At 43.6% G+C, this 13,641-nt stretch overlaps 1 pseudogene; it reads left to right on the top strand.

The window, feature by feature from the left end:
* The first annotated feature begins 9,522 nt into the window (after positions 1-9,522).
* On the top strand, positions 9,523-11,342 carry LOC101002807 (annotated as a pseudogene).
* Positions 11,343-13,641: the final 2,299 nt, after the last annotated feature.

Raw genomic sequence — 13,641 nt, 5'->3', positions numbered from 1 at the left:
AGTGGCTTCCCATTTCTGAAATCTCTGAAAAACTAAACACCTCAAGTTTGTTTCACATCATTAAATGAGTAAGTCTGGAATAAGGGGGAATAGGGTGTGCCTGCAGAAGAGACACAACTTTCACTTGACCTTTCATACATCTGTGTTTTGAAAGTGAGGCATTAATCCATAAAAGGCCTCTCATAGGATTTTGTCTCCTCAGATGGGGCAAATGGTATGTTAATATATCTGTCATATAAGTGCTAATTAAGTATTTGTTAAATGAATAAATATCTTCCATTAAGAAGCAGATGATAGCCGGGCGCGGTGGCTCACGCCTGTAATCCCAGCACTTTGGGAGGCTGAGACAGGCGGATGGCGAGGTCAGGAGATCGAGACCATCCTGGCGAACACGGTGAAACCCCGTCTCTACTAAAAATACAAAAAATTAGCCGGGCGCGGTGGCGGGCACCTGTAGTCCAGCTACTCAGGAGGCTGAGGCAGGAGAATGGCGTGAACCTGGGAGGCGGAGTTTGCAGTGAGCAGAGATCGAGCCACTGCACTCCAGCCTGGGGCACAGAGCAAGACTCTGTCTCAAAAAAAAAAAAAGAAGCAGATGATAATAATGAAAATGCCCCCAACACAGAGTGATCACAGTCTAAATGATCCGGGGCTAAGGTTTGTAGCTTATGAGTTTGCAAGCTCACTGTTAATGCTGTTCTGCTGATGAAACAATGAACACAGACAATTAACCAAATATTTCTAAATGCCAGATACAGTGGCTCCTGCCTGTAATCCCAGCACTTTGGGAGGCTGAGGCAGGCAGATCACCTGAGGTCACGAGTTTGAGACAGCCTGGCCAACATGGTGAAACCCCATCTCTACAAATACAAAATTAGCCAGGTGTGGTGGTGGGTGCCTGTAATCCCAGCTCCTTGGAGGCTGAGGCAGAAGAATCGCTTGAACCCAGGAGGCAGAGGTTGCAGTGAGCCAAGACCATGCCTTTGCACTCCAACCTGGGCAATAAGAGTGGAAACTCCATCTAAAAAAATATATACATACATATGTGTGTGTATATATATACACACACACACAAATTGTCAACTATTCATAAAAATTTTTTCAACCTCTTTGCCCATGGTTAAAACAAAATAGTTGGCAAAAATTGGAGGTTCACTGCAGAAAGAAGCATAGAGAAGGTAGAAGGGGGAACTGTTCACTTCTAGGCAAGTCAGCTAAAATGCAATCACTAGGCCTAGATGCGGTGGCTCACACCTGTAATCCCAGCACTTTGGGAGGCAGAGGCAGGTGGATCACCTGCGATTGGGCATTCAAGACCAGCCTGACCAATCTCTACTAAAAATACAAAATTAGGTGGTGCATGTCTGTAATCCCAGCTACTCGGGAGGCTGAGGCAGGAGAATCGCTTGAACCCGGGAGGTGGAGGTTGTGGTGAGCCGAGATTGGCCACTCCAGCCTGGGCAACAAGAGCATAACTGTGTCTCAAAAAAATAAATAAAATGCAATCACTGTGGACTATTATTTAGGTGTACAACATAGAATCTTGGAATGCTTCCAGATGAACTATCTGCCTATCAAATCTTAAGCTCCTTTATAGCACAATACTTTGCACATTATAGGTATTCATATTATTTGGATTGAGTCGAAACTCTAAAGTTACTTGCTTTAATTTTTCTCACCTGAAAGCCCTTGTCTGGGTCTACATAGCTATTAGCAGTGAGAGGGAGGAAAATCCTGTTAAAAATGGGTATCTTGGCCAGGCACAGTGGCTCATGCCTGTAATCCAAGCACTTTGGGAGGGGAGGACTGCTTGAGACTAGCCTGGCTATCATAGCAAGACCTCATCTTTACAAAAAGTTTCAAAAATTAGCCAGGCATTGTGGAACACACCTGTAGTCCCAGCTACTGGGGAGGCTGATGTGGGAGGATCACTTGAGCCGAGGAGTTCGAGGCTGCGGTGAGCTGTCATGGTGCCACTGCACTGCAGCCTGGGTGACCAAGCAAGACCCCATACCAAAAAAAAGTAGGGGGAGGCCAGACGAGGTGGTGGCTCATGCCTGTAATCCCAGCACTCTGGGAGGCCAAGGTGGGCAGATTGCTTGAGCTCAGGAGTTCAAGACCAGCTTGGGCAACGTGGTGAAAACCCGTCTCTACAAAAAATACAAAAATTAGCCAGATGTGGTGCTGCGTGCCTGTGGTCCCAGCTATTTGGGGATCTGAGGTGGGAGGATCACTTGAGTCCAGGAGGTAGAGGCTGCGGTTCGTCAAGATCACATCACTGCACTCCAGCCTGGGTGACAGAGCAAGACCTTGTCTCAAAGAAAAGGGGTTGGGGGGGAGGTATCTTAATATGGAAAGCAGTTTTACAATTTGTTTATATCTTCAGCACTATTAATGGAAGTTTTCTAGTCAAAAGCCTTCATATGAACTATCAGCAGATGAATTTATAGGACTATCCTACCTGTATCCCTGTACCATAACCCCCACCCCCACAAAAAAAAAGAAGGAAGAAAAAAATACTGCCTATAAAGCCAGGCTCAAGTTTTCCATCACCATCTAATTTGTATATCACTCTAACAGTATCTTGACACAATTAAAGACTAAAAGTTTTCATAATGTTCCTTGTCTTCAACATACACTGACATCTTTCAGAAAAAAAGAAATACATAGTGGATTCAAAACAGGAAACCTTCTGCATAACTCAGAGTAACTCAAGCAAAGAGAAAGTAATTTCATACTGAAATCAAGAAGATTATTGATCTGTAAACCCTTACCTATATGCAAAGAAAAAACGTTTTCAGAACAAAGATGGGATGGAATTTTCTTTCTACTGGAAAATCACCCAATCCACCCAATTGTAACTTTCCTAGAGTATAGATTAAATGATAACTTAGGGGAAAAGCACCACCTACATGATTTGCTGTATACCTGTTTGTGTATCCCTGGACTTGGAGTTTCTTAAATTATTAAGCATAGCTTATGATATCTTAGGCTGGAAATGCATGGCAATGGTTTTTACTCCTTCCTATGAGAAAGTCAAACATTGCTTTTACTATTCATTAAATCTTACTAATGTTAAATAAGACTTCAAATGTTAGTAGCCTTTATTAATGACATTTTCATGGGGCATTCGACACTGGGAACAATTATAATTTAAAGGAAAAATACATTACCTATTTATAGTTAGAAACTCAAAGTTTAACATTAAAAGTTAATGTGGCTGGGCACGGTGGCTCACTCCTGTAATCCCAGCACTTTGGGAGGCCAAGGCAGGTGGATCACTTGAGGTCAGGAGTTCAAGACTAGCCTGGCCAACATAGTGAAACCCCATCTCTTCTAAAAATACCAAAAAAAAAAAAAAATAGCTGGGCATGGCGGTGCACTCCTGTAATCCCAGCTACTCGGGAGGCTGAGGCAGGAGGATCATTTGAACCTGGGAGGCAGAGGTTGCACTGAGCCACGATGGTGCCACTGCACTCCATCCTGGGCGACAGAATGAAATTGTGTCTCAAAAAAAAAAAAAGAAAAAAAGTTTATGTGATTATTTAGGTTCAAAATGATCCACATCAACTTACTATATCTTGTACTTTTTGTGTGTGACGGAGTCTCACTCTGTTACCCAGGCTGGAGTGCAATGGCGCCATCTTGGCTCACTGCAACCTCTGCCTCCCAGGTTCAAGCAATTCTCCTGCCTCAGCCTCCAGAGTAGCTAGGATTACAGGCATCTACCACCATACCGAGCTAAATTTTGTATTTTTAATAGAGACGGGGTTTCACCATGTTGGCCAGGCTGGTCTCGCACTCCTGACCTCAAGTGATCCACCCACCTTGGCCTCCCAAAGTGCTGGGATTACAGGAGTGAGCCACGTGCCCAGTGAGACATTTTTAAAAACATTTTTTCCCTTGTGTATGTCACACAAAGGGTAGAGACTTTGAAAAGGGCAACTTCACTTTCAGCAAACGTACTAGCCAAAACATACCTTTTAAGACATAAAATATTAATGCAGTACTTGGTGTAGTTGATAAGGTGGTAGACCAGTTGGTTGATTTGTCTTTTCTATTTTTCCCTTCTCTATTTGGCTCTTAAATAGGTAGACCATTTGCAGTGTTCTCTTATGACAGTAAAATAATGCTATTAGACTGCAATGAAATGTTGCACCACCACACCACCCTGCCTTTGCAATCTATATAAGTCCATGTCACTAGAATGACTGTTGGCATTTATCAGCTAAGTTCTGAATGGCTTGTGCAGTTGAGGTCTCTGAGAGGTCAGTGCATCACCTTAAAGTGGTAGGTTTCCATTTCCATCAGTAGGATAAAGGTTGGAGTTCACACAAGAAATGAGACACCAGGAGGTTGACTTTAAGCAGACACGAAAGGAGATTACTTTTCCTAGCCCTCATTCTCTGGGGTTTGAATGCTAAATTACTTACTAGTACTCTAAGTAAAGAGAGAAAGATAACTTCTGTCATGTGGTAGCATGCTTGGAACATTCCCTCTTGGAATACAATCTACCTGGAGAAGCCACATGGAGAACAAATGAGCCCCATCAGTTAACAGCCCCAGCTGAATTCCCAGTCAACAACCAGCTACCTGCCATGACATGAGTAAGTCATCTTGAATATTCCAGCCTTCAGATAACAGCAGCCCTAGCTGTTGGGGGTGCAGAATTGAACATGGGTCTAGTTAATCTACACAGAGTCTTGGGTTGTTTCCATATAGAAGAGATATAAAGCCAAAACATCAGGTGAAAGAGATTATCTAGTTTTCTTCCTGACCATGTTACTTCTTTGGGGGGGGGTTGGGTGGGAACCATATTCCTTTTGTTTGTTCAGAGTAAAAACTTTTAAAATGTTCCAGCCTGGTCACAGCTATGCTGAAATCCAAAGTACTCATAATTGGGCCTGCATGTTAAAGAGGGTGAGGTGATACCCCTGTATTTAGCCAGAGATTTTCAAGGGAAAGGGGAATTTTGTGGGGTCATGTTTGGGGTTATAAGGTCCACAAGGAATTTTCCAAGGAGGTTTTTCCCTTTGTTGCTAACTGAGAAGACCTGGGTTTAATTTTATTAAAGTAAATATCCATTTCCTTACAGAAACGCCATATGATTATCTTTGCTAAGAAATATGTACAAGTTCAACTCCACTAATAAAGGAATGTAAATTAAGATAGTTTGAGATAACATCGTTGCCTCTCTCATTGCAAATATTTATAGTATCCAGTGTTGGCAAAGGGGAAATGAACACTCTTATTTACTGCAAATGTACAACATCACTGAGAGGCATTAATACACTGCACTTCCACTCTTTTTTTTTTTTTTTTTTTTTGAGACAGAGTCTTGCTCTGTCACCCAGGCTGGAGTGCAATGGCATGATCTCGGCTCACTGCAAGCTCCGCCTCCCAAGTTCACGCCATTCTCCCGCCTCAGCCTCCCGAGTAGCTGGGACTATAGGCGCACACCGCCATGCCCAGCTAATTTTTTTGTATTTTTAGTAGAGACGAGATTTCACCGTGTTAGCCAGAATGGTCTCGATCTCCTGACCTCATGATCTGCCTGCCTGGGCCTCCCAAAGTGCTGGGATTACAGCCGTGAGCCACCGCACCCGGCTGCACTTCCATTCTTAAGGTATATCCCAGGCATAACCAGGTAGCTGAAAGATACAATTAAAATCACTTTCATTTTATAATTATTTATAATTTCAAAAACTTAGAAACAATCTAAATGTTTAATACACACAAAGAGAAGTTGTACATTCTGGTCCTTCCATACAGTGGGCATTGGAGGTAGTTAATGGACATAGAAAAGTTTCATGACGTATTCAATCAAGGGACTCAGCCTGGCCAACATGGTGAAACCCCGTCTCTACTAAAAATACAAAAATTAGCCATGGGTAGTGGCACACACCTGTAATCCCAGCTACTTGGGAGGCTGAGGCAGGAGAATCACTTGAATTGGGGAGGCGGATGTTGCAGTGAGCCAAGATTGTGCCACTGTACTCCAGCCTGCGCAACACAGCAAGACTGTCTCTAAATAAATAAAGGGACTCTTCTTCAAGTGATGTGCCATTGATAATGTGGTACCAAATAGGACCAAAAAATATTTAAAGCAAAAAGAAATTCACTCACTCACTTAAGTCATTCCAGAAAACATTTGTTTAGCATTCTAATGTAGCAGGCGTTGCATTAGACATTTAGGTTAAGAAGTAAAAAATTCAGTCCCTGCCTTAAGGACTCAATTCAGTATGTTAAGCCTATGAAAACCTAAAAGACAGACTTTCAAGAGAAGGTGATACCAGACATGAATTTTAAAGAATAACTAGGAATAAGCCAGATGAAAAATTTGGGGAAGGTTATTCCAGGATATGAAGTCTCCAGAATGGTTGAACATTTTAACCTTAGAAGACAACTGAATTCAATATGACTCTTAAATAATTAGGTTGTTCTTCTAGATAGAACTATAGAGCATTAAAAAGGTTGCTCTGTTTATATGTGTTGAAAAATGCATGCTATCACCCCCACTTAGGTTACACTCTTTATTTTTTATTTTATTTATTTATTTTTGAGACAGTCTCCCTCAGTTGCCCAGGCTGGAGTGCAGTGGCGCCATCTCAGCTTCCGGGTTCAAGCAAATCTCATGCCTCAGCCTCCCAAGTAGCTGGGATTACAAGTGGGCACCACCATGCCCAGCTAATTTTTTTTTTGTATTTTTAGCAGAGATAGGGTTCCATTATGTTGGCCAGGCTGGTCTCAAACTCCTGACCTCAAGTGATCTGCCTGCCTCGGCCTCCCAAAGTGCTGGAATTACAGGGATGAGCCACTGGGCCCAGCCACACTCTCTTTATAGGCACTCTTCCCTCCCCCTGCCACCCCATTAGAGACGAGAGTCTTGCCGTGCTGCTCAGGGTGGTCTCAAACTCCTGGCCTCAAGCGATCCTCCCACTTCGGCTTCCCAAAGTGCTTGGAACTGTGTAAGTCACCACACCAGTCTATAGGCACTTTTTATGTATAAAGAACCTGAGTTTGAGTAACTCCGATACTATGACATTAAATAGTATTGTGATTACTTAAAATCTCAACATAATGTTTTTTACCCTTGCACAAAGGAGAAATGGAACTGACCCTGTGCTTACACAATAGGCTGCAGAAAACAGATCATCTTGAATACTTGGTTTTTTTAATGAATGAAAATTATGTGGCTGGGCATGGTGGCTCACACCTGTAATCCCAATACGTTGGGATGCTGAGGCCAGCAGATCACGAGGTCAGGTGTTCGAGACCAGCCTGACCAACATGGCAAACCCCGAGGTTTCTACTAAATTAGCTGGGTGTGGTGGTGGGTTCCTGTAATCCCAGCTACTTGGGAGGCTGAGGCAGGAGAATGGCTTGAACCCTGGAGGCAGAGGTTGCAGTGAGCTGAGATCGCGCCTCTGCACTCCAGCCTAGGAGACAGAGCGAGACTGCGTCTCAAAAAAACAAACAACAACAACAACAACAAAAAAATATGTTAGCGTAATGAAGACCCCATGCCAAAATTATAATTGTTACATGAAAATGGTGAGTGATCACTCTCTCCCCAGCAGGGCCTAGGCCGCCACAGCTGAGAGACAGACACTCATGGCGAATGGGACCGCTCTTCTCATTCTGCCTTCCTTCGGGCCCCCTAGTCTCTCCTCCCCGCCCATGGGAGGTACATGGGAGGCAAGGGTGCAGAATCTGGTCCAACATCTCTGCCCCCGTCCTCTGTCTCATGGCGTCGGTGGGGTGGGGGGGAGTCCTCTGATCCAGTTTATTCATTTATTTTTATTTTTAAAAATGTTGGGGCCAGGCGCGGTGGCTCATCCCTGTAATCCCAGCACTTTGGGAGGCCGAGACGGGCGAATCACCTGAGGTAAGGAGTTTGAGACCAGCCTGGCCAACATGGAGAAGCCCTGCCTCTACTAAAAATACAAAATTAGCCAGGTGTGGTGGCGCATGCCTGTAATCCCAGGACGGAGGCTGAGGCAGGAGAATCGCTTGAACCCAGGAGGCAGAGGTCACAGTGAGCCGAGATCGCACCATTGCACTCCAGCCTGGGCAACAAGAGAGAAACTCCGTCCAAGAATAAATAAATAAATAAATAAATAGGCAGGACACAGTGGCTCACACTTGTAATCCCAGCACTTTGGGAGGACAAGGCGGGTGGGTCACCTGAGGTCAAGAGTTCAAGACCAGCCTGGCCAACATGGTGAAACCCCAGCTCTACCAAAAATACAAAAATTAGCAGGGCGTGGTGGCACATGTCTGTAATCCCAGCTACTAGGGAGTCTGAGGAAGGAGAATTGCTTGAACCTAGTAGGCAGAGGTTGCAGTGAGCCCAGATCTCACCACTGCACTCCAGCCTGGGCGACAGAGTGAGACTCCAGCTTAAAAAAATAATAATAATAATTTTGTTTTCAAAAAACAGAAAAGGGAAAAAAAAAAAAAAAGGTGAGTCTGGGAATGGCAAGCAGGTTGTTAATGGGACTTGACTAGAGATGAAGCTAGAGGCCAGACGAGGCAGCTCACGCCTGTAATCTAAGCACTTTGAGAGGCTGAGGTGGGCAGATGGCTTGAACCCAGGACAGCCTGGGCAACATGGCAAAACCCTGTCTAAAAAAAAAAAAAAAAGCCCAGCATAGGGTCACATGTCTGTAGTCCCAGCTACTGAGTACTCGAGAGGCTGAGGTGGGAGGACAGCTTAAGCCTGGGAAGTCTAGGCTGCAGTGAGCCATGAAGGCGCCACTGCACTCCAGCCTGGGTGACACGAGACCCTGTCTCAAAAAAAAGAGAGATGAGGCTAGAGAGGTGGGAGGGACCACTGTAAACCTGGCTTTGGACTTCCAGACTGGACTCTACCCTGAAGGCAACCTGCTGCCTTTAAAGGATTTCAATCAATAACATAACAGGATTTCACTGGCCCCTTAAGAAAATCCCGGCCGGTCGGGGTGGCTCACGCCTGTAATCCCAACACTTTGGGGGGCCAAGGCAGGCAGATCACCTGAGGTCGGGAGTTCGAGACCAGCCTGACCAACATGGAGAAACCTTGTCTCTATTAAAAATACAAAAAATTAGCCGGGCGTGATGGCGCATGCCTTTAATTCCAGCTACTCAGGAGGCTGAGGCAGGAGAATCGCTTGAACCTGGGAGGCGGAGGTTGTGGTGAGCCGAGATCGCGCCATTGCACTCCAGCCTGGGCAACAAGGGCGAAACTCTGTCTCAAAAAAAGAAAATTACTAGCAGCTACCCAAGCCCCACTATATATTTGGGTAGAATCATCCATTATATAGAACTGATGGAGTGCAGTGTTTACATGATTCTGTAATTTGGATTTTAAAGATGAAAAATTGTGTGGGATGAGATGATTAACATATTTTCATTGCAGAAGGAGGCTTAGTTTTAGGCTTTTTTCCTCAGAATGTTGAAAGATTAAGAAAAATGTCATCTTGGGCCAGATGCGGTGGCTCACACTTGTAATCCCAACACTTTGGGAGGACAAGGCGGGTGGGTCACCTGAGGTCAGGAGTTCAAGACCAGCCTGGCCAACATGGTGAAATCCCAGCTCTACTAAAAATACAAAACTTATATTTTTAGATACACTATCTTTAGTGAGGAGCTGTGTATAAGTATTATTTAACTGTTAAGCAAATACTTGAAACATATTTGGAAGATTCATGTTGCTGTGTGTGGCACATCATCCTACGAAACTGGTGTGACACAGTCCTAGAAAAATATATGGTTGCCTTTGTCATACATGCAGCCAGCCTCAAATATAGAAAATGACATCTTGAAGCTGTAATTCCCCAATTCTGTGGGTCTTAATCTTGAGTCATTAGATTCACCTGGAACCTTAAGCATCACCTGATAGAGTTTATAAATGCTAATACCTGATAGGTGCAGCACCAACATAATACGCATGGAGGTCTTGGAATCATTTACCAAGAAGGTCCTGAGCACAGAAGTTGGTGAGATGGCAAAGCAATATATGGAGAAAAGCCTTTTGGTTCCAGACCATGTGATCACACGCCTAATGATGTCCGAGCTGGAGAATAGGCCTGGCCAGCACTGGCTCCTCGATGGTTTTCCTAGGACATTAGGACAAGCCGAAGCCCTGGACAAAATCTGTGAAGTGGATCTAGTGATCAGTTTGAACATTTCATTTGAAACACTTAAAGATCATCTCAGCCGCCATTGGATTCACCCTCCTAGCGGAAGGGTATATAACCTGGACTTCAATCCACCTCATGTATATGGTATTGATGATGTCACTGGTGAACCATCAGTCCAGCAGGAGGATGATAAACCTGAAGCAGTTGCTGCCAGGCTAAGACAGTACAAAGACGTGGCAAAGCCAGTTATTGAATTACACAAAAGCCAAGGAGTGTTCCACCAATATTCTTCTGGGACGGAGACGAACAAGATCTGGCCCTACGTTTATGCACTTTTCTCGAACAAGATCACACCTATTCAGTCCAAAGACGCATATCGACCCTGCCCAGTGGAAGAACCAGGAAGATGTGGTCGTCCATTCAATTGAGTGTGTAGTATTGATGCTGTGTCCAAATTAGAAGCTAGCTGAGGTAGCTTGCAGCATCTTTTCTAGTTGAAATGGCAAACTGATAGGAAAACAAATGAGTAGCAAGAGTTCACGAAGAGGCCCTCCTCTGCCTTTCAAAAGGAAGGTCACCTACACGTTTAAGGTGTCTCTGCACATGTCTCAAGCCCTTCACAAGAAAGCAAGTACAGTGTGGGAATCCTCAAAAAGCATGGGAAGTCTAAGTATTTAGCTACATAAATGTTGTAAGATCATATCTTATGTATAGAAGTAATAAGATCATTGGAATTACTGGAAAAATTGAATAGTTAAGGTTTCTATTCAGGACAATAAAGTGTATTTTGAAAGTGTTGCTAACTATTGATGCTGACAGGGTCTCACTCCTATGAGTGACCCAAACATATTATAAATAGGTGGTAAAGGGAATGCAGCCGGTGGGGTTGAGCAGAATGTTATACTAGCTGTGCCTGGACTGAGTATAACAGCTTTATGATTATGGGAAAACAAAATCTTTATTTTTTTTTCTGTTCCAAAGATTCATCCTATGGAGTGGCCATAAAGTATAGAATTAGACACTAATATTTTGTCATTCATTATAACATAATATCAATAAACCATTTGTTAAAATAAAAAAATAAATAAATAAATGCTAATACCCAAGTCGATCACATCAGAATTTCAACTGGGACCCAGACAGATATCAGATATCAGTGGTTTTTTTGTTTTTTTTTTTTAAATATAGCTTTCTAGGTAATTCTTTTTTTTTTTTTTTTTTTTTGAGACGGAGTCTTGCTCAGCCGCCCAAGCTAGAGTGCAGTAGTATGATCTCGGCTCACTGCAACCACCGTCTCCCAGATTCAAGTGATTCTCCCATCTCAGCCTCTGAGCAGCTGGGATTACAGGAACCCACCATCACGCCTAGTTAATGCTTGTATTTTAATAGAGACAGGGTTTCACCATGTTGGCCAGGTTCGTCTTGAACTCCTGACCTCAGGTGATCCGCCCACCTCAGCCACCCAAAGTGCTAAGATTACAGATGTGAGCCACTGCACCCAGCCAAAGTTTATTTCTAAATCAAAATGTGGTTAGTAGGCTGGGCACAGTGCTCACATTTGTAATCCCAGCATTTTGGGAGGCCAATATAGGTGGATCCCTTGAGGCCAGGAGTTCAAGACCAGCCTGGCCAACATGGTGAAACCCTGTCGCTACAAAAAATCCAAAAAATAGCTGGGGCTGGGGGCAGTGGCTCACGCCTGTAATCCCAGCACTTTGGCAGGCAGAGGTGGACGGATCCACCTGAGGTCAGGAATTTGAGACCAGCCTGGCAAACACAGTAAAACCTCATCTCTACTAAAAATGCAAAAATTAGCCAGGTATGGCCACACATGCCTGTAAATCCCAGCTACTCGGCAGGCTGAGGCAGGAGAATCACTCAAACCGGGGAGGCGGAGGTTGCAGTGAGGCAAGATCAGGCTGCTGCACTCCAGCCTGGGCAACAGAGTAAGACTCTGTCTCAAAAAAATAAATAAATAAAATAAAATAGAATAAAATAAAATTATCCAGGCATGGTGGCGCACCCTGGTAATCCCAGCTACTCATGAGGCTGAGACACAAGAATCACTAGAAGCCAGGAGGCGGAGGCTGCAGTGAGCTGAGATCTCGCCACTGCACCTCAGCCTGGGTGACACAGCGAGACTCTGCAAAAAAAAAAAAGAAAAGAAAAGAAAAAAGGTGTGGTTAGTAAACAAGAAATTATCATTTAGGAAAATGTACTCTAATTTCCAGAATCTAATGAGATTAATGGAAGTTCCATGATCAGCAACTACAGAAAAAATTATATTATGTTGTACAGTAAAATTAGAAGGTCTTTATTCCTCTGCTAAATTAAACCTTAGATCATTTTACTTAAGTGTTTAAGCTTTACAAAATATATATTTCACTTATGTCATTTTAACTAGTTGAGAAAAATCTGATGCAGAAAGTAACACATAGCAGTACTGATCTAGTTTTAGTTCCATGAGTCATAATCGTAGAAGCTCGGAAGACGAAAAAGAGAGAGAGAGAGAGAAAATCTATTGAATTGAGGCCCTGGAAAAATGAGGTAAGACTAACTTAAATGGAAACAAGTTTGGTAAGCCACCTCCAGACTATAGTACACGTTTATTACATTCAGCCTTTGTGTTGTGTTCTTTACAGATGGATGAGAATTAAGAAAAGAATATAGGCTGGGCGCGGTGGCTCACGCCTGTAATCCCAGCACTTTGGGAGGCCGAGGAAGGCAGATCACCTGAGGTCAGGAGTTCGAGATCAGCCTGACCAATATGATGAAACCCCGTCTCTACTAAAAATACAAAAATTAGCCAAGCGTGGTGGCATGTGCCTGTAATCCCAGCTACTTGGGAGGCTGAGACAGAAGAATCCCTTGAACCTGGGAGGCAGAGGTTGCAGTGAACCAAGATCGCGCCATTGTACTCCAGCCTGGGCAACAAGAGCAAAACTCTGTCTCAAAAAAAAAAAAATGTAATTTTCCTCTTTTTCTAATTCTCCCTCAGCCATTATTAACCAATAACCAAGGTGGTAGCATACAAGGTGAACAGAACAATTGAGCATATTACTGTTCTTTTCCTTTTTTTTTTTTTAAGTTCCCAAACATTTGACTGTTAAATATTTGGAAACCAAAGTGAATTCACTTTTTTTTGGTACTGCTAATTTAATTTGGAATTGTGATAATTCAGCAAGCTAGGTAAATATTACCCTTGCAATAGGAAGAATGAAAGAAGACCACAGCCATATCCCCTAAGGTTTCAATTCCAAATGCAGAGATGAGTGCAACTGCCTGGCTGGTGTGAAGAACAGATGGTGACCAGGCAAGAATAAAAGCAAAGAGACCGTTTAAGACAACACTTAAATAGTCTAAGCAAGGTGGAGGCTGAAAAGAAAAAGAAAAGGATTCAAGATATATTTTGTTGAGCGCTGTGGCTCACACCTGTAATCTCAGCAATTTGGGAGGCAGAGGTGGGCGGATCGCTTGAACTCACAAGTTCAAGACCAGCCTGGGCAACATGGTGAAA

Source organism: Papio anubis, chromosome 3 (assembly GCF_008728515.1).
Source record: "Papio anubis isolate 15944 chromosome 3, Panubis1.0, whole genome shotgun sequence".
Taxonomy (NCBI): Eukaryota; Metazoa; Chordata; class Mammalia; order Primates; family Cercopithecidae; genus Papio; species Papio anubis.
This window is presented reverse-complemented; position numbering and strand designations above follow the sequence as displayed.